General features: G+C 44.6%; 2 pseudogenes; one reads left to right on the top strand and one right to left on the bottom strand.

Annotated features, from left to right (window-relative positions):
• Positions 1-14,866: 14,866 nt before the first annotated feature.
• On the bottom strand, positions 14,867-16,190 carry LOC106008378 (DNA-binding protein RFX7 pseudogene; annotated as a pseudogene).
• Positions 16,191-17,199: 1,009 nt separating this feature from the next.
• LOC101722445 (zinc finger MYM-type protein 5-like) lies at positions 17,200-19,428 on the top strand (annotated as a pseudogene).
• Positions 19,429-21,223: the final 1,795 nt, after the last annotated feature.

Here is a 21,223-nt window from a genome sequence, read left to right as displayed (position 1 = left end):
ACCTTATCACTCCCCCTCCCCACGAATTTAAGCTAATACTAACTTTCCAACCCACACTGGAAGACACAGGCATTTCAATTTCAGTGCTATCTATCACCCTTACCCGAACCCTAACCCTCGCCCTAACCCTACCAGAACAATAAGTCATCCTCAAGTACCACTATTTCTGCCCTATACATGACCCTTAGGAAAACAAGAACCCTAACCCTAACAATCATACCCACACTCCAAACGTCAGGTACATGAATTGGAAACCTGAACCTAAACCTTCTCCTAACCCTAACCCTAACCCTAACACTAAGGCACTGGGCCTAATCACAATACCCAGGTGTGGACATTTGACATTATCCCACCCCCTCCCTATGTACTTACACTAATACTGAATTTCCAACCCACACTGGAAGACACAGGCATTTCAATTTCAATGCTAACCATTAGCCTGACCCTAACCCTAACCCTAGCCCTAACCCTACCAGAACAATGAGTCATCCTCAAGTCCCGATCTTTCTGCATTATCCATGACCCTTACGAAAAGAAGAACCCTAACCCTAACAATCATACCCACACTCCAAACGTCAGGTACATGAATTGGAACCCTGAAGCTAAACCTACTCCTTACCCTAACCCTAACCCAAAGCCACAGGACCAAATCACAATACCCAGGTGCTTGACATTTGACATTGTCCCTCCCCCTCCCCACGAACTTACGCTAATACTAACTTCCCAACCCACACTGGAAGACACAGGCATTTCAATTTCAATGCTATCCATCACCCTGACCCTAACCCTAACCCTAGCCCTAACCCTACCAGAACAATAAGTCATCCTCAAGTACGGCTATTTCTGCACTATCCATGACCCTTACAAAAAGAAGAACTCTAACCCTAACAATCAGCCCCACACTCCAAACGTCAGGTACACGAATTGGAACCCTAACCTAAACCTACTACTAACCGAAACCCTAACCTGAGGGGCAGGACCAAATCAAAATACCCAGGTGCTTGACATTTGACATGATCCCACCCCCTCCCCACGAACGTAAGCTAATACTGACTTTCCAACCCACACTGGAAGACACAGTCATTTCAATTTCAATGCTATGTATCGCCCTGACCCTAAGCCTAACCCTAGCCATAACCCTTCCAGAACAATAAGTCATCCTCAAGTAACGCTATTTCTGCCCTATCCATGACCCTTACGAAAAGAAAAACGCTAACCCTAACAATCGTACCCACACTCCAAACGTCAGGTACACGAATTGGAACCCTAACCTAAACCTACTCCTAACCCTAACCCTAACCCTGAGAGTCAGGACCAAATCACAATATCCAGGTGCTTGACATTTTACCTTATCACTCCCCTTTCCCACAAACTGACGGCAATACTAAAGTTCCATCCCACACTGGAAGACACAGGCATTTCAATTTCAATGCTATCCATCACCCTGACCCTAACCCTAACCCTAGCCCTAACCCTACCAGAACAATAAGTCATCCTCAAGTACCGCTATTTGTGCACTATCCAAGACCCTTACGAAAAGAACCCTAACCCTAACAATCATACCCACACTCCAAACGTCAGGTATATGAATTGGAAACCTGAACCTAAACCTTCTCCTAACCCTAACCCTAACCCAAAGCTGCAAGACCAAATCACAATACGCAGGTGCTTGACATTTGACATTATTCCTACCCCTCCCCACAAACTTATGCTAATACTAACTTCCCAACCCACACTGGAAGACACCGGCATTTCAATTTCAATGCTATCTATCACCCTGACCCTAACCCTAACCCTAGGCCTAACCCTATCAGAACAGTGAGTCATCCTCAAGTCCTGCTCTTTCTGCATTATCCATGACCCTTACGAAAAGAAGAACCCTAACTCTAACAATCATACCCACACTCCAAAGGTCAGGTACATAAATTGAATCCCTGAAGCTAAACGTACTCCATACCCTAACCCTAACCCAAAGCCTCAGGACCAAATCAAAATACCCAGGTGCTTGACATTTGACACTATCCCTCCCCCTCCCCACAAACTTACGGCAATTCTAAATTTCCATCCCACACTGGAAGACACAGGCATTTCAATTTCAATGCTATCTATCCCCCTGACCCTAACCCCAACCCTATCCCTAACCCTATCAGATCAATAAGCCATCCTCAAGTACCGCTATTTGTGCACTATCAAGACCCTTACGAAAAGAAGAACCCTAACCCTGACAATCATACCCACACTCCAAACGTCAGGTACATGAATTGGAGCCCTGAACCTAAACCTACTCCTAACCCTAACCCTAAGGCGCCGGGCCAAATCACAATACCCAGGTGCTTGACATTTGACATTATCCCTCCCCCTCCCCAAGAACTTACGGCAATACTAAATTTCCATCCCACCCTGGAAGACACAGGCATTTCAATTTCTATGCTATCTATCACCCTGACCCTAACCCGAACCCTCGGCCTAACCCTACCATATCAATAAGCCATCGTCAAGTACCGCTATTTGTGCACTATCCATGACCCTTAGGAAAAGAAGAACCCTAACCCTAACAATCATACCCACACTCCAAACGTCAGGTACATGAATTGGAAACCTGAACCTAAACCTTTTCCTAACCTTAACCCTAACCCTGAGGCCCTGGGACAAATCACAATACCCAGGTGCTTGACATTTGACATTATCCCTCCCCCTCCCCACGAACTTATGCTAATGCTAACTTCCCAACCCACACAGGAAGACACAGGCATTTCCATTTCAATGCCATCTATCACCCTGACCCTAACCCTAACCCTAACCCTAACCCTACCAGAACAATAAGTCATCCTCAAGTACGGCTATTTTTGCCCGATCCATGACCCTTACAAAAGGAAGAACACTAAGCCTAACAATCATACCACACTCCAAATGTCAGGTACATGAATGGGAACCCTAAACCGAACCCTGTTCCTAACCCTTACCCAAAACCGCAGTACCAAATCACAATACCAAGGTGCTTGACATTTGACATTATCCCTCCCCCTCCCCACGAACTTATGCTAATACTAACTTTCCAACCCACACTGGAAGACACAGGTATTTCAATTTCAATGCTATCCATCACCCTGACCCTAACCCTAACCCTAGCCCTAACCCTACCAGAACAATGAGGCATCCTCAAGTACGGCTATTTCTGCACTATTCATGACGCTTACGAAAAGAAAAACCCTAACCCTAACAATCATACCCACACTCCAAACGTCAGGTACACGAATTGGAACCCTGAACCTAAGGCTACTCCTTACCCTAACCCTAACCCAAAGCCGCAGCACCAAATCACAATACCCAGGTGCTTGACATTTGACCTTATCCCTCCCTCTTCCTATGAACTTATGCCAATACTAAATTTCAAACCCACACTGGAAGACACAGTCATTTCAATTTCAATGCTATCCATCACCCTGACCCTAACCCTAACCCTAGCCCTAACCCTACCAGAACAATAAGTCATCCTCAAGTACGGCTATTTCTGCACTATCCATGACCCTTACAAAAAGAAGAACTCTAACCCTAACAATCATCCCCACACTCCAAACGTCAGGTACACGGATTGGAACCCTAACCTAAACCTACTCCTAACCCAAACCCTAACCCTGAGGGGCAGGACCAAATCAAAATACCCAGGCGCTTGACATTTGACATGATCCCACCCCCTCCCCACGAAGGTAAGCTAATACTGACTTTCCAACCCACACTGGAAGACACAGTCATTTCAATTTCAATGCTATGTATCGCCCTGACCCTAAGCCTAACCCTAGCCATAACCCTTCCAGAACAATAAGTCATCCTCGAGTAACGCTATTTCTGCCCTATCCATGACCCTTACGAAAAGAAAAACCCTAACCCTAACAATCGTACCCACACTCCAAACATCAGGTACACGAATTGGAACCCTAACCTAAACCTACTCCTAACCCTAACCCTAACCCTAACCCTGAGAGTCAGGACCAAATCACAATATCCAGGTGCTTGACATTTTACCTTCTCCCTCCGCTTTCCCACAAACTGACGGCAATACTAAACTTCCATCCCACACTGGAAGACACAGTCATTTCAATTTCAATGCTATCCATCACCCTGACCCTAACCCTAACCCTAGCCCTAACCCTACCAGAACAATAAGTCATCCTCAAGTCCGGCTATTTCTGCACTATCCATGACCCTTACAAAAAGAAGAACTCTAACCCTAACAATCATCCCCACACTGCAAACGTCAGGTACACGAATTGGAACCCTAACCTAAACCTACTCCTAACCCAAACCCTAACTCCTAACCCTAACCCTAACCCTGAGCGTCAGGGCCAAATCACAATACCCAGGTGCTTGACATTTGACATTATCCCTCCCCCTCCCCACGAACTTAAGCTAATACTAACTTTCCAACCCAAACTGGAAGACATAGGCATTTCAATTTCAATGCTATCTATGAGCCTTACCCAAACCCTAACCCTCGCCCTAACTCTACCAGAATAATAAGTCATCCTCAAGTACCGCTATTTCTGCCCTATCCATGACACTTAGGAAAACAAGAACCCTAACCCTAACAATCATACCCACACTCCAAACGTCAGGTACATGAATTGGAAACCCGAACCTAAACCTTCTCCTAACCCTAACCCTAACCCAAAGCAGCTGGACCAAATCACAATACCCAGGTGCTTGACATTTGACATTATTCCTATCCCTCCCCGCAAACTTACACTAATACTAACTTCCCAACCCACACTGGAAGACACAGGCATTTCAATTTCAATGCTATCTATCACCCTGACCCCAACACTAACCGTAGCCCTAACCCTATCCGAACAATAAGTCATCCTCAAATACGGCTATTTCTGCACTATCCATGACCCTTACGAAAAGAAGAACTCTAACCCTAACAATCACCCCCACACTCCAAACGTCATGTACACGAATTGGAACCCTAACCCAAACCTACTCCTAACCCTAACCCTAACCCTGAGGGGCACGGCCAAATCACAATACCCAGGTGCTTGACGTTTGACCTTATCCCTCCACCTTCCCACGAACTTAGGCCAATTCTTAATTTCCAACCCACACTGGAAGACACACACATTTCAATTTCAATGCTATCTATCACCCTGACCCTAACCCTAACCCTAACCCTAACCCTAACAGAACAATAAGTCATCCTCAAATACGGCTATTTCTGCACTATTCATGACCCTTATGAAAAGAAAATCCCTAACCCTAACAATCATATCCACACTCCAAACGTCATGTACACGAATTGGAACCCTAACCTAAACCTACTCCTAACCCTAACCCTAACCCTGAGAGTCAGGGCCAAATCACAATACCCAGGTGCTTGACATTTTACCTTATCACTCCCCCTCCCCACGAACTTAAGCTAATACTAACTTTCCAACCCAAACTGGAAGACACAGGCATTTCAATTTCAGTGCTATCTATCACCCTTACCCTAACCCTAACCCTCGCCCTAACCCTACCAGAACAATAAGTCATCCTCAAGTACCGCTATTTCTGCCCTATACATGACCCTTAGGAAAACAAGAACCCTAACCCTAACAATCATACCCACACTCCAAACGTCAGGTACATGAATTGGAAACCTGAACCTAAACCTTTTCCTAACCTTAACCCTAACCCTAAGGCCCTGGGACAAATCACAATACCCAGGTGCTTGACATTTGACATTATCCCTCCCCCTCCCCACGAACTTATGCTAATACTAACTTCCCAACCCACACAGGAAGACACAGGCATTTCCATTTCAATGCCATCTATCACCCTGACCCTAACCCTAACCCTAACCCTAACCCTACCAGAACAATAAGTCATCCTCAAGTAGGGCTATTTTTGCCCTATCCATGACCCTTACGAAAAGAAGAACCCTAAGCCTAACAATCATACCACACTCCAAATGTCAGGTACATGAATGGGAACCCTAAACCGAACCCTGTTCCTAACCCTTACCCAAAACCGCAGTACCAAATCACAATACCAAGGTGCTTGACATTTGACATTATCCCTCCCCCTCCCCACGAACTTATGCTAATACTAACTTTCCAACCCACACTGGAAGACACAGGCATTTCAATTTCAATGCTATCTATCACCCTGACCCCAATACTAACCGTAGCCCTAACCCTATCAGAACAATAAGTCATCCTCAAATACGGCTATTTCTGCACTATCCATGACCCTTACAAAAAGAAGAACTCTAACCCTAACAATCACCCCCACACTCCAAACGTCATGTACACGAATTGGAACCCTAACCCAAACCTACTCCTAACCCTAACCCTAACCCTGAGGGGCACGGCCAAATCACAATACCCAGGTGCTTGACATTTTACCTTATCCCTCCACCTTCCCACGAACTTAGGCCAATTCTTAATTTGCAACCCACACTGGAAGACACACACATTTCAATTTCAATGCTATCTATCACCCTGACCCTAACCCTAACCCTAACAGAACAATAAGTCATCCTCAAATACGGCTATTTCTGCACTATTCATGACCCTTATGAAAAGAAAATCCCTAACCCTAACAATCATATCCACACTCCAAACGTCATGTACACGAATTGGAACCCTAACCTAAACCTACTCCTAACCCTAACCCTGACCCTGAGAGTCAGGGCCAAATCACAATACCCAGGTGCTTGACATTTTACCTTATCACTCCCCCTCCCCACGAATTTAAGCTAATACTAACTTTCCAACCCAAACTGGAAGACACAGGCATTTCAATTTCAGTGCTATCTATCACCCTTACCCGAACCCTAACCCTCGCCCTAACCCTACCAGAACAATAAGTCATCCTCAAGTACCACTATTTCTGCCCTATACATGACCCTTAGGAAAACAAGAACCCTAACCCTAACAATCATACCCACACTCCAAACGTCAGGTACATGAATTGGAAACCTGAACCTAAACCTTCTCCTAACCCTAACCCTAACCCTAACACTAAGGCACTGGGCCTAATCACAATACCCAGGTGTGGACATTTGACATTATCCCACCCCCTCCCTATGTACTTACACTAATACTGAATTTCCAACCCACACTGGAAGACACAGGCATTTCAATTTCAATGCTAACCATTACCCTGACCCTAACCCTAACCCTAGCCCTAACCCTACCAGAACAATGAGTCATCCTCAAGTCCCGATCTTTCTGCATTATCCATGACCCTTACGAAAAGAAGAACCCTAACCCTAACAATCATACCCACACTCCAAACGTCAGGTACATGAATTGGAACCCTGAAGCTAAACCTACTCCTTACCCTAACCCTAACCCAAAGCCACAGGACCAAATCACAATACACAGGTGCTTGACATTTGACATTATCCCTCCCCCTCCCCACGAACTTACGCTAATACTAACTTCCCAACCCACACTGGAAGACACAGGCATTTCAATTTCAATGCTATCCATCACCCTGACCCTAACCCTAACCCTAGCCCTAACCCTACCAGAACAATAAGTCATCCTCAAGTACGGCTATTTCTGCACTATCCATGACCCTTACAAAAAGAAGAACTCTAACCCTAACAATCAGCCCCACACTCCAAGCGTCACGTACACGAATTTGAACCCTAACCTAAACCTACTACTAACCGAAACCCTAACCCTGAGGGGCAGGACCAAATCAAAATACCCAGGTGCTTGACATTTGACATGATCCCACCCCCTCCCCACGAACGTAAGCTAATACTGACTTTCCAACCCACACTGGAAGACACAGTCATTTCAATTTCAATGCTATGTATCGCCCTGACCCTAAGCCTAACCCTAGCCATAACCCTTCCAGAACAATAAGTCATCCTCAAGTAATGCTATTTCTGCCCTATCCATGACCCTTACGAACAGAAAAATGCTAACCGTAACAATCGTACCCACACTCCAAACGTCAGGTACACGAATTGGAACCCTAACCTAAACCTACTCCTAACCCTAACCCTAACCCTGAGAGTCAGGACCAAATCACAATATCCAGGTGCTTGACATTTTACCTTATCACTCCCCTTTCCCACAAACTGACGGCAATACTAAAGTTCCATCCCACACTGGAAGACACAGGCATTTCAATTTCAATGCTATCCATCACCCTGACCCTAACCCTAACCCTAGCCCTAACCCTACCAGAACAATAAGTCATCCTCAAGTACCGCTATTTGTGCACTATCCAAGACCCTTACGAAAAGAAGAACCCTAACCCTAACAATCACACCCACACTCCAAACGTCAGGTATATGAATTGGAAACCTGAACCTAAACCTTCTCCTAACCCTAACCCTAACCCAAAGCTGCAAGACCAAATCACAATACGCAGGTGCTTGACATTTGACATTATTCCTACCCCTCCCCACAAACTTATGCTAATACTAACTTCCCAACCCACACTGGAAGACACCGGCATTTCAATTTCAATGCTATCTATCACCCTGACCCTAACCCTAACCCTAGGCCTAACCCTATCAGAACAGTGAGTCATCCTCAAGTCCTGCTCTTTCTGCATTATCCATGACCCTTACGAAAAGAAGAACCCTAACTCTAACAATCATACCCACACTCCAAAGGTCAGGTACATAAATTGAATCCCTGAAGCTAAACGTACTCCATACCCTAACCCTAACCCAAAGCCTCAGGACCAAATCAAAATACCCAGGTGCTTGACATTTGACACTATCCCTCCCCCTCCCCACAAACTTACGGCAATTCTAAATTTCCATCCCACACTGGAAGACACAGGCATTTCAATTTCAATGCTATCCATCACCCTGACCCTAACCCCAACCCTATCCCTAACCCTATCAGATCAATAAGCCATCCTCAAGTACCGCTATTTGTGCACTATCAAGGCCCTTACGAAAAGAAGAACCCTAACCCTGACAATCATACCCACACTCCAAACGTCAGGTACATGAATTGGAGCCCTGAACCTAAACCTACTCCTAACCCTAACCCTAAGGCGCCGGGCCAAATCACAATACCCAGGTGCTTGACATTTGACATTATCCCTCCCCCTCCCCAAGAACTTACGGCAATACTAAATTTCCATCCCACCCTGGAAGACACAGGCATTTCAATTTCTATGCTATCTATCACCCTGACCCTAACCCGAACCCTCGGCCTAACCCTACCATATCAATAAGCCATCGTCAAGTACCGCTATTTGTGCACTATCCATGACCCTTATGAAAAGAAGAACCCTAACCCTAACAATCATACCCACACTCCAAACGTCAGGTACATGAATTGGAAACCTGAACCTAAACCTTTTCCTAACCTTAACCCTAACCCTAAGGCCCTGGGACAAATCACAATACCCAGGTGCTTGACATTTGACATTATCCCTCCCCCTCCCCACGAACTTATGCTAATGCTAACTTCCCAACCCACACAGGAAGACACAGGCATTTCCATTTCAATGCCATCTATCACCCTGACCCTAACCCTAACCCTAACCCTAACCCTACCAGAACAATAAGTCATCCTCAAGTACGGCTATTTTTGCCCGATCCATGACCCTTACAAAAGGAAGAACACTAAGCCTAACAATCATACCACACTCCAAATGTCAGGTACATGAATGGGAACCCTAAACCGAACCCTGTTCCTAACCCTTACCCAAAACCGCAGTACCAAATCACAATACCCAGGTGCTTGACATTTGACATTATCCCTCCCCCTCCTCAAGAACTTACGGCAATACTAAAGTTCCATCCCACACTGGAAGACACAGTCATTTCAATTTCAATGCTATCCATCACCCTGACCCTAACCCTAACCCTAGCCCTAACCCTACCAGAACAATATGTCATCCTCAAGTCCGGCTATTTCTGCACTATCCATGACCCTTACAAAAAGAAGAACTCTAACCCTAACAATCATCCCCACACTGCAAACGTCAGGTACACGAATTGGAACCCTAACCTAAACCTACTCCTAACCCAAACCCTAACTCCTAACCCTAACCCTAACCCTGAGCGTCAGGGCCAAATCACAATACCCAGGTGCTTGACATTTGACATTATCCCTCCCCCTCCCCGCGAACTTAAGCTAAAACTAACTTTCCAACCCAAACTGGAAGACATAGGCATTTCAATTTCAATGCTATCTATGAGCCTTACCCAAACCCTAACCCTCGCCCTAACTCTACCAGAATAATAAGTCATCCTCAAGTACCGCTATTTCTGCCCTATCCATGACACTTAGGAAAACAAGAACCCTAACCCTAACAATCATACCCACACTCCAAACGTCAGGTACATGAATTGGAAACCCGAACCTAAACCTTCTCCTAACCCTAACCCTAACCCAAAGCAGCTGGACCAAATCACAATACCCAGGTGCTTGACATTTGACATTATTCCTATCCCTCCCCGCAAACTTACACTAATACTAACTTCCCAACCCACACTGGAAGACACAGGCATTTCAATTTCAATGCTATCTATCACCCTGACCCAACACTAACCGTAGCCCTAACCCTATCCGAACAATAAGTCATCCTCAAATACGGCTATTTCTGCACTATCCATGACCCTTACGAAAAGAAGAACTCTAACCCTAACAATCACCCCCACACTCCAAACGTCATGTACACGAATTGGAACCCTAACCCAAACCTACTCCTAACCCTAACCCTAACCCTGAGGGGCACGGCCAAATCACAATACCCAGGTGCTTGACATTTGACCTTATCCCTCCACCTTCCCACGAACTTAGGCCAATTCTTAATTTCCAACCCACACTGGAAGACACACACATTTCAATTTCAATGCTATCTATCACCCTGACCCTAACCCTAACCCTAACCCTAACCCTAACAGAACAATAAGTCATCCTCAAATACGGCTATTTCTGCACTATTCATGACCCTTATGAAAAGAAAATCCCTAACCCTAACAATCATATCCACACTCCAAACGTCATGTACACGAATTGGAACCCTAACCTAAACCTACTCCTAACCCTAACCCTAACCCTGAGAGTCAGGGCCAAATCACAATACCCAGGTGCTTGACATTTTACCTTATCACTCCCCCTCCCCACGAATTTAAGCTAATACTAACTTTCCAACCCACACTGGAAGACACAGGCATTTCAATTTCAATGCTATCCATCACCCTGACCCTAACCCTAACCCTAGCCCTAACCCTACCAGAACAATGAGGCATCCTAAAGTACGGCTATTTCTGCACTATTTCATGACCCTTACGAAAAGAAGAACCCTAACCCTAACAATCATACCCACACTCCAAACGTCAGGTACACGAATTGGAACCCTGAACCTAAGCCTACTCCTTACCCTAACCCTAACCCAAAGCCGCAGCACCAAATCACAATACCCAGGTGCTTGACATTTGACCTTATCCCTCCCCCTTCCTATGAACTTATGCCAATACTAAATTTCAAACCCAAACTGGAAGACACAGGCATTTCAATTTCAATGCTATCCATCACCCTGACCGTAACCCTAACCCTAGCCCTAACCCTAACAGAACAATAAGTCATCCTCAAGTACGGCTATTTCTGCACTATCCATGACCCTTACAAAAAGAAGAACTCTAACCCTAACAATCATCCTCACACTGCAAACGTCAGGTACATGAATTGGAACCCTAACCTAAACCTACTCCTAACCCAAACCCTAACTCCTAACCCTAACCCTAACCCTGAGCATCAGGGCCAAATCACAATACCCAGGTGATTGACATTTGACATTATCCCTCCCCCTCCCCACGAACGTAAGCTAATACTGACATTCCAACCCACACTGGAAGACACAGTCATTTCAATTTCAATGCTATCTATCACCCTGATCTTAACCCTAACCCTAGACCTAACTGTACCAGGACAGTAAGTCATCCTCAAGTACCGCTATTTGTGCACTATCCAAGACCCTTACGAAAAGAAGAACCCTAACCCTAACAATAATACCCACACTTCAAACGTCAGGTACATGAATTGGAACCCTGAACCTAAACCTACTCCTAACCCTAACCCTAACCCTGAGGGGCACGGCCAAATCACAATACCCAGGTGCTTGACATTTGCCATTATCCCTCCCCCTTCCCGCGAACTTAGGCCAATTCGAAATTTCCAACCCACACTGGAAGACACACGCATTTCAATTTCAATGCTATCTATCACCCTGACCCTAACCCTAACCCTAACCCTAACCCTACCAGAACAATAAGTCATCCTCAAGTACGGCTATTTCTGCACTATTCATGACACTTAGGAAAACAAGAACCCTAACCCTAACAATAATACCCACACTCCAAACGTCAGGTACATGAATTGGAAAGCTGAACCTAAACCTACTCCTAACCCTAACCCTAACCCTGAGGAGCACGGCCAAATCACAATACCCAGGTGCTTGACATTTTACCTTATCCCTCCACCTTCCCGCGAACTTAGGCCAATTCTTAATTTCCAAACCACACTGGAAGACACACACATTTCAATTTCAATGCTATCTATCACCCTGACCCCAACCCTAACACTAACCCTAACCCTAACAGAACAATAAGTCATCCTCAATTACGGCTATTTCTGCACTACCCATGACCCTTACGAAAAGAAGAACTCTAAACCTAACAATGATCTCCACACTCCAAACGTCAGGTACATGAATTGGAACCCTAAACTAAACCTACTCCTAACCCAAACCCTAACCCTGAGGGGCAGGACCAAATCAAAATACCCAGGTGCTTGACATTTGACATGACCCCACCCCCTCCCCATGAACGTAAGCTAATACTGACTTTCCAACCCACACTGGAAGACACAGTCATTTCAATTTCAATGCTATGTATCGCCCTGACCCTAAGCCTAACCCTAGCCATAGCCCTTCCAGAACAATAAGTCATCCTCAAGTACAGCTATTTCTGCCCTATCCATGACCCTTACGAAAAGAAAAACCCTAACCCTAACAATCGTACCCACACTCCAAACGTCAGGTACACGAATTGGAACCCTAACCTAAACCTACTCCTAACCCTAATCCTAACCCTGAGAGTCAGGGCCAAATCACAATATCCAGGTGCTTGACATTTTACCTTATCACTCCCCTTTCCCACAAACTGACGGCAATACTAAAGTTCCATCCCACACTGGAAGACACAGGCATTTCAATTTCAATGCTATCCATCACCCTGACCCTAACCCTAACCCTAGCCCTAACCCTACCAGAACAATAAGTCATCCTCAAGTCCGGCTATTTCTGCACTATCCATGACCCTTACGAAAAGAAAAACCCTAACCCTAACAATCATCCCCACACTGCAAACGTCAGGTACACGAATTGGAACCCTAACCTAAACCTACTCCTAACCCAAACCCTAACCCTGAGGGGCAGGACCAAATCAAAATACCCAGGTGCTTGACGTTTGACATGATCCCACCCCCTCCCCACGAACGTAAGGTAATACTGACTTTCCAACCCACACTGGAAGACACAGTCATTTCAATTTCAATGCTATCTATCACCCTGATCTTAACCCTAACCCTAGACCTAACTGTACCAGGACAATAAGTCATCCTCAAGTACCGCTATTTGTGCACTATCCAAGACCCTTACGAAAAGAAGAACCCTAACCCTAACAATAATACCCACACTCCAAACGTCAGGTACATGAATTGGAACCCTGAACCTAAACCTACTCCTAACCCTAACCCTAACCCTGAGGGGCACGGCCAAATCACAATACCCAGGTGCTTGACATTTGACATTATCCCTCCCCCTTCCCGCAAACTTAGGCCAATTCAAAATTTCCAACCCACACTGGAAGACACACGCATTTCAATTTCAATGCTATCTATCACCCTGACCCTAACCCTAACCCTAACCCTAACCCTACCAGAACAATAAGTCATCCTCAAGTAGGGCTATTTCTGCACTATTCATGACTCTTATGAAAAGAAAATCCCTAACCCTAACAATCATATCCACACTCCAAACATCATGTACATGAATTGGAACCCTAACCTAAACCTACTCCTAACCCTAACCCTAACTCCTAACCCTAACCCTAACCCTGAGGGTCAGGGCCAAATCACAATACCCAGGTGCTTGACATTTGACATTATCCCTCCCCCTTCCCGCGAACTTAGGCCAATTCAAAATTTCCAACCCACACTGGAAGACACACGCATTTCAATTTCAATGCTATCTATCACCCTGACCCTAACCCTAACCCTAACCCTAACCCTACCAGAACAATAAGTCATCCTCAAGTACGGCTATTTCTGCACTATTCATGACCCTTATGAAAAGAAAATTCCTAACCCTAACAATCATATCCACACTCCAAACGTCATGTACACGAATTGGAACCCTAACCTAAACCTACTCCTAACCCTAACCCTAACTCCTAACCCTAACCCTAACCCTGAGAGTCAGGGCCAAATCACAATACCCAGGTGCTTGACATTTGACATTATCCCTCCCCCTCCCCACGAATTTAAGCTAATACTAACTTTCCAACCCACACTGGAAGACACAGGCATTTCAATTTCAGTGCTATCTATCACCCTTACCCTAACCCTAACCCTCGCCCTAACCCTACCAGAACAATAAGTCATACTCAAGTACCGCTATTTCTGCACTATCCAACACCCTTACGAAAAGAAGAAGCCTGACCCTAACAATCATACCCACACTCCAAACGTCAGGTACATGAATTGGAAACCTGAACCTAAACCTTTTCCTAACCTTAACCCTAACCCTAAGGCCCTGGGACAAATCACAATACCCAGGTGCTTGACATTTGACATTATCCCTCCCCCTCCCCACGAACTTATGCCAGTAAATTTTACACCCTGCTGATGACTGGATCAAACAGTAGATTTATGCCCAAAGTGTTCAAATCACTTGTATTGCCTGAGACGTAAGAGGACAACCTGATATTGCTAGAGAAAGCAGATGTAATGTTAGTGAGATCAGATGCTACTGACCCACCAGCTGCCGATCGGTTTGTAAGCTGTCTCCACTGAACAGGGCTTCAACAGTGCTACTGATCCTAACTGTTGCTGCCCACTTTCAGATTGTGTTTGACTCTGTCCAAGATGAAACTTGATTGGATTAGTGCTATTCCTTTTGTTGAGGTAAGATGGTGTTTGGGATTCATAAATAGAAATGCTGGAACTGATCATATTCTGGGAGCTGGTACTAGGAAAGACAGTGGAAGTTCTCAAAATCTGAGTGGAATTCATCTGGGCCATGTAACTGAAGTCCAGGTTGTTCATTCCCAAACCTCTCACTACATCGACTGTGTCAGAATCAAGCTTAGCAGCAAACCATTGGTTCATTCTCCTTGCTCCTGGAGAGCATTTGGGAAGACTGTCTGCATCACAACTGTTGATGGAACCAATGGACTTCTTCGAGCTATGTTGTTGGTACCTGCATGTGCTTAAACATTTGTGAAAACACAGGCTTTCAGGGTTACTGGACTTCCAAGTGGGGGTCACATTAGATGAGGGGATATTAGACATTTGATAGAGGGTGTTTGCTCTAAGATTATGTTGGTGATGGTCAGCAGGGTTTACACTCCAGCATCTGAAGGTGCTGGTAGCAGATGAGTTAGTTCCTTTAGGCTGATAAGGCTGTCCCAGCACAGCAAAAACATGAGGTTTCTAGAAACCATCTTCTACTAGCTCCTGGTAGGATGGGGCAATGTTGTGGCTAGAAACCAGTGAATTACTAACCTTGCTATACCCACTATTCATCCATTCAAGCTTCATTTTATCAGGGCATGTGGCTAGGGGGTCTTTGTAACTGTTTTGCAGAGCTGTCTGAGACAAGGGATTCTTGCATTCAATGGGGCTGGGATAGATGCTACTGCTGAAGGCAGAATGTGCAGTACCAATGGTATTATGCCTGCTACTTCCTAAAACAGTATCCACAGGTGTAGTCCGGCCTGGAGCAAGGGCTCTCCAGTGAAGGACACCAAGACCCAGCAATCATGTCAGATGTTGGGGTTGCAGGTGGTATTGGGGGGTGTAGGGGTGGATGTAGGTGAGAGTCCCACAGCTGTGGATTGGATGATAGCAGTGGATGTGGGAGCCATGAGATGACTTTGGGGCTCCCAGACTTAACCGACCAACTCTGCATATGTCTATATGTAAACATAAATTCATATATATAATATAAATATTCTCTCTTACTATGCTAGACATAGTAGGAGCAATGTGCCTTTTTTCTGATTTTAAAGGAAGACTTTTTAACATTCCAGTAAAGATTTCCAAATTGACTGACCATGTGGTAGCGCTCAGGGCCCAGTCCTTACCCCAGAAAGTAGGCACTAGCTTTGTCACGTTCCTTCGCTGCACCTCAGTTTGTTACACCTATAAAATACAAGGTTTGACCTACAGTAACTTGCGTACCTTAGAATTCCTTCGAGTCATAGGTTTCTATGACAAAAACCTATAAAATCAAGGAATAGAGAACTGAGAAGGTCTCAGAGATGCAAATTACCAGACATGGAATTGAACATCTCTCCTTCCCTGGCTTTGAAGAATGTTGAAAAGGTTCAAAGGGGAAGGGAAAATGGGGAGTAGGGGTGGGGGAAAAGAAAGTAGGGAAGAAAAAATGAAAAAAGAAGAAAAAAGGAAACAAAGCTTTTGTAAATAGGGAGGGTGGAGGGGTGGAAGGGAGGGCAAGGGAATGGGAAAAAGAACAAGAACCAATACATATCATGTACAGGTACAAATTCCCAAGGATGAATGTGATTGTAATGTATACCTAAAATGTACCGATAAACTTACGGGGAAAAAAGAAAAGTCATTAGAGAGTGCATCTGGTCAATCTTTTAGATGAATTATAGCTAATTATGTCCAGTCTTTCCTGGAACCTCTAATTTCTTAAGCCTCCCTGTTCTTGTATTACCCAGGTAGTGCAGAACTGAACCGTCTGCTTCCACCCACCTTCCATGGCAGAAGGAGCTGCCTCAGGAAGGAGAGGAGCAGAGGATGGAGCAGCAGGGTGGGATGGTGACACAGGGCACACTGAGTCCCTCATCTTGCTGCCACCATGATAGGTCCCAATAATGCTCTACAGAAATGATAGCTAACACTTGTTGAGCCCTTATTCTGTACAAGGCCCTCTCTTCGTATTTGCATTGTCCCAGCTAATCCTCAAAGCGACTCCATGAGGTGGGTAACATGATTATTCTCTTCTCCTAGATGGGGAAATTGAAGTTCTGGAGCAGAGGTTGGCACCCTGCAGCCTGTGTACTAGGTCCAGCCATCTGTTGGACATGCACATAAAGTTCTCTTGGAACATAGTTGTGTCTTCTGCATCGTCTCTAGATGTTTTGATGTGCCAGTGGCACAGCTAAGTGCTTGTGACAGAGACCACATGGCTGTCAAGCATGAAATACTTGCGATTTGATCCTTTACAGAAAAGGTTTGCTGCTGCCCACCTTGTTTATGGGACCTTTTCAGAAAAAGGCGGGCCGAACTGTGACACTGGTAATTTGGACAACGGCCTGGGTTTGTACCCTGTGCTCATTGTCTCGGTGTCAGGACTGGCTCCACGAGCATCAAACTATGCAGTCACACAGAGCTGGATGTGGAGGGGGCCCACACTTGTTTTCAGACAAAGGGTGCTGCATTTCCATTTTACTCCAGAAATTATGTAAGTTGCCCTGCTTGTAATTACAACCACTCCTTTCCACCCCCCTCAATACTGGGGAATGAACCTAAGGCTTTCACGAGGAGCAACTTCACTATCCCCTTCATTGTGAGACGGTCTTGCTAAGTCACTCAGTTTCCCAGGCTGGGCTGCAGCTTCCGGTCCTCCTCCCTCAGCCTCCCCCAGGGCTGAGACTGCGCATGTGAATCCCCACCGCCAGCAAACAGCCACCCTGGCCGAGGAGCAGACCAGCAGACTGGCCCTCAGCCTCCTGCTGCCCTCATGCATTCATGAGCCGGGATCTGGCCCATGGGCCGTGCGAGTCCCCGGATGCCGCACCTGTTTTATCAGCTCCCATCCTGAAGACAAGCTGAGCACTTTGCCTCACGCTTTGCTGCTCTAGCAGGTTTACACTTAGGCACTGGGTGAAAGATGAGGGGAGTGGATTTGGCTCTGGTCAGGAGGGGCCTGCATATCTTTGCTTAGATCCATTTCTTCTTTCTTTACTCAGATCCAAAGTTAGAGCCCCCGACCCGTGCTTAGCACCCCGCGGCGCGTCGGGGCCTCGGGGCCTCGGGGGCTGCTGGGTGCTGCGCTCGTGTTCTGGGGTGCCTGGCGCGCGGCCCGAGGGCTGCAGGAGTGCGGGCGCTGCTGGTCTAGCTGGAACCAGGATTCTCCTTAACGCTATTCTGCTGAAGCTTTGGCAGAAATTAAGAAGGAAACATCTCTATTGTTGTTTGGCACGGACGATCCATCAATGGGAAGATTAGACTCGGCTGACCATGCTCATGCTGTAGCAGGGAGTACAGCCTGACAGCCAGCCTCATGGACACAGGAAATTCATGTGGTGATCCCACAAGTCCTTCAGTCAATAGATCTAGAAACTCATCAGTGGAAGATGCTGCTGCTGCTGTATTTATTGAATCCATACAACCTCCTTCAATTTCTGCTCCAGCAATAGCTGATCAAAGAAACTTTATATTTACATCATCAAAACATGAAAAGCCACAAGGAAATTTTTCTGTAATTCTGCCTTTCTCCAGAGATTGACTTCTCAGAAAGGAACTATGTGTGAGAAAATTGTTATTGATGATGAAGAGGACATAGAAACAAATGGAAGGGAGAAAAAAAATTCTTTCAGTAATACCGAGTGGAGACTTCCTGGAACTAAAAACAGTACCAAAGATTTGGATTTCTCCACATCCGGTCTTCAAGAAGTAAGGCCAAGATTGGAGTAGGACCTTTTAATCCTGGTAGAATGAATGTGGCAGGAGATGTATTTCAGAATGGAGGATTTACAACTCAGCATAATCCTGATTCTTGGATCTCCCAGTCAGCATCATTTCCCCGTAATCAGAAACATCCAGGGGTGGATTCTCTGTCATCATTGGCCTCACTTCCCAAACAGATTTTCCAGCCTTCTGCCCAACAGCAACTTACTAAATCAGCTAAAATCACTTGTGCAAACTGCAAAAATCCTTTACAGAAGGGAGAGGCAGCTTATCAACCAAAAGGATCAGCTCATCTCTGCTGTTCTACCACCTGCCTTTCTTCTTTCTCTCAAACGTATTTGAAAGACATGAAATATAATACGTAAAAAAGATGCACCTACAAAGAAGGCTACTGTTGTTCCTTCAGTGGAATCAAGCAGACCCTTCCAAGAATTTGCTAGAACATCCTTGTCTCTCTGTGAAGACAATCATCATCTTAGAAAATGAGTTTTTAATACATTGCGATGTATAATCTGTCATAAACTGACAGAGATTCTCCACGAAGTCAGTGTTAATAATGTAACTCACAAGTTATGCAGTAATCATTGCTTTAATAAGTACAGGTTGGCCAATGTTCTAAAAATGAACTGGTGTGAACAGTGTGGAGAGTACATGCCTGATAAAAATATGGGAAACAGTATCCTGATTGGAGGTCAGCAGAAGAGATTTTGCTGCCAAAATTGTATTAATGAATATAAACAGAAAATGGAAATAAAATCACAGACATTATCAGCATTAGAAAAAAGGAAAAGGAGTGGTATAGGAGAAGAAAATGAAAGTAAACTATACGGATCATTAAATAAGCTTTTAGAAAAAAGAGAGGGAGTACCAGAAAAAAAAGAGAAGACTTTAGAACAAGTTGCAACAGAATGTAGCCCAGATATATCCCTGAACAAACAAAATGTGAGTTTGCCTTATTCTGTGTCAGCCATAGCTGATGAATTTCAGAAGCAACTGGAAGACAAAAAATCAGAAGCCTCCTTTATACCAGTTGTGCTTTCTGCAGATCCAGGTACGTGGCCCCGAATTTTGAATGTTAAGCAATGGGGCACACTTGTTGAGAATGATCCACCTCAAGTAAGAAATTTTGACTTTCCAAAAGACAACATGGGAGGGAGTTTTCAGAAACTTAAACTATACACGAATTCTTCCAAGTGGTGAAAACACCACTAGATCCTGGTTACTTTATTCTGCTTCTAAAGATTCTGTGTTTTCCCTATATTGCAAACTCTTTGGGGAAGGAAAAAAATCAACTGAAAAATGAGAATGGAGGCAGAGATTGGCAGCATTTATCACATATTCTTAGTGCACACGAAGAAAGTGAGATGCACCTCAACAATAGTGTTAAGTTTTCAAAATTAAAATCCGATTTGAAAAAAAATAAAACTGATGAAGCTGCAGGACACAAATTATGTGAAGATGAAAGAAATGGTGGTGTCCTGCTGTTGTATACATAATGTGCTCATTTTGGTTTCTGTCATTACTTAGAAAAGATCTGGGGGCAGGGATTTAGCTCAGTGGTTCCATCACCTGCCTCGCAAGCGCAAGGTCCGGAGTTTGATCCCTGGTACCCAAAACAAAGCAAAACAAAACAAAAAACTTGCACCTAGTAGGTATTCATTCAACAAATATCTCCTGAAGAATAAAATTTAAAAAAAAAAATTAAAAAAATTTTTTACAAAAATTTAAAAAAATTTATTCTCCTGAAGAATAAATTTTTTTTTAATGAAAAAAAATTTTTTTAAAACCGTACCATGAGTCAGTGTCATTCAGTCCTGAGTTGTAATGAACATAAAATAGTTAATTAGCAATAAGTATAATAGAAGATAAATAGTAAAGAGTGTTTCTGTTCCAAATTTAAAACTAATTGGATTCAATAATCGTTGCAAAATTTAGTAAAGGCAATTTTTAATATTCTTAATTTCTCAGTTCTCACCTTTTCACAGTTGGCAATTGAAAACTGCTGTTTAATGGGTTTGATTAATATTCTGGTTACTATGAAACAGGTGCTGGGTGTGTGGGCGCACTCCTATAATCCCAGCACTCAGGAGGCTGAGGCAGGAGGAGCACTGCAAGTTCGAGGCCAGCCTAGGCTACCCAGTGAGTTTAAGGCAATCCTAAACTGCGTAGTGAGACTTTGTCTTAAAAACAACAACAAAAAAGAAAGCAGAGGTAGGAAAGACTTGCCTTTATTAATGCCAGTTGAATAAGATACTTATGTGAACATATTCTCAGCATTATTAAAGACATTCAGATAGTTTCAAGAA

The sequence above is a fragment of the Heterocephalus glaber genome, unplaced genomic scaffold, assembly GCF_053883595.1.
Source record: "Heterocephalus glaber isolate CG9 unplaced genomic scaffold, H.glaber_assembly_v1.0 deba00001795, whole genome shotgun sequence".
Taxonomy (NCBI): Eukaryota; Metazoa; Chordata; class Mammalia; order Rodentia; family Bathyergidae; genus Heterocephalus; species Heterocephalus glaber.
The sequence above is the reverse complement of the archived record's forward strand: the minus strand, read 5'-3'. Positions and strand labels throughout refer to the sequence as shown.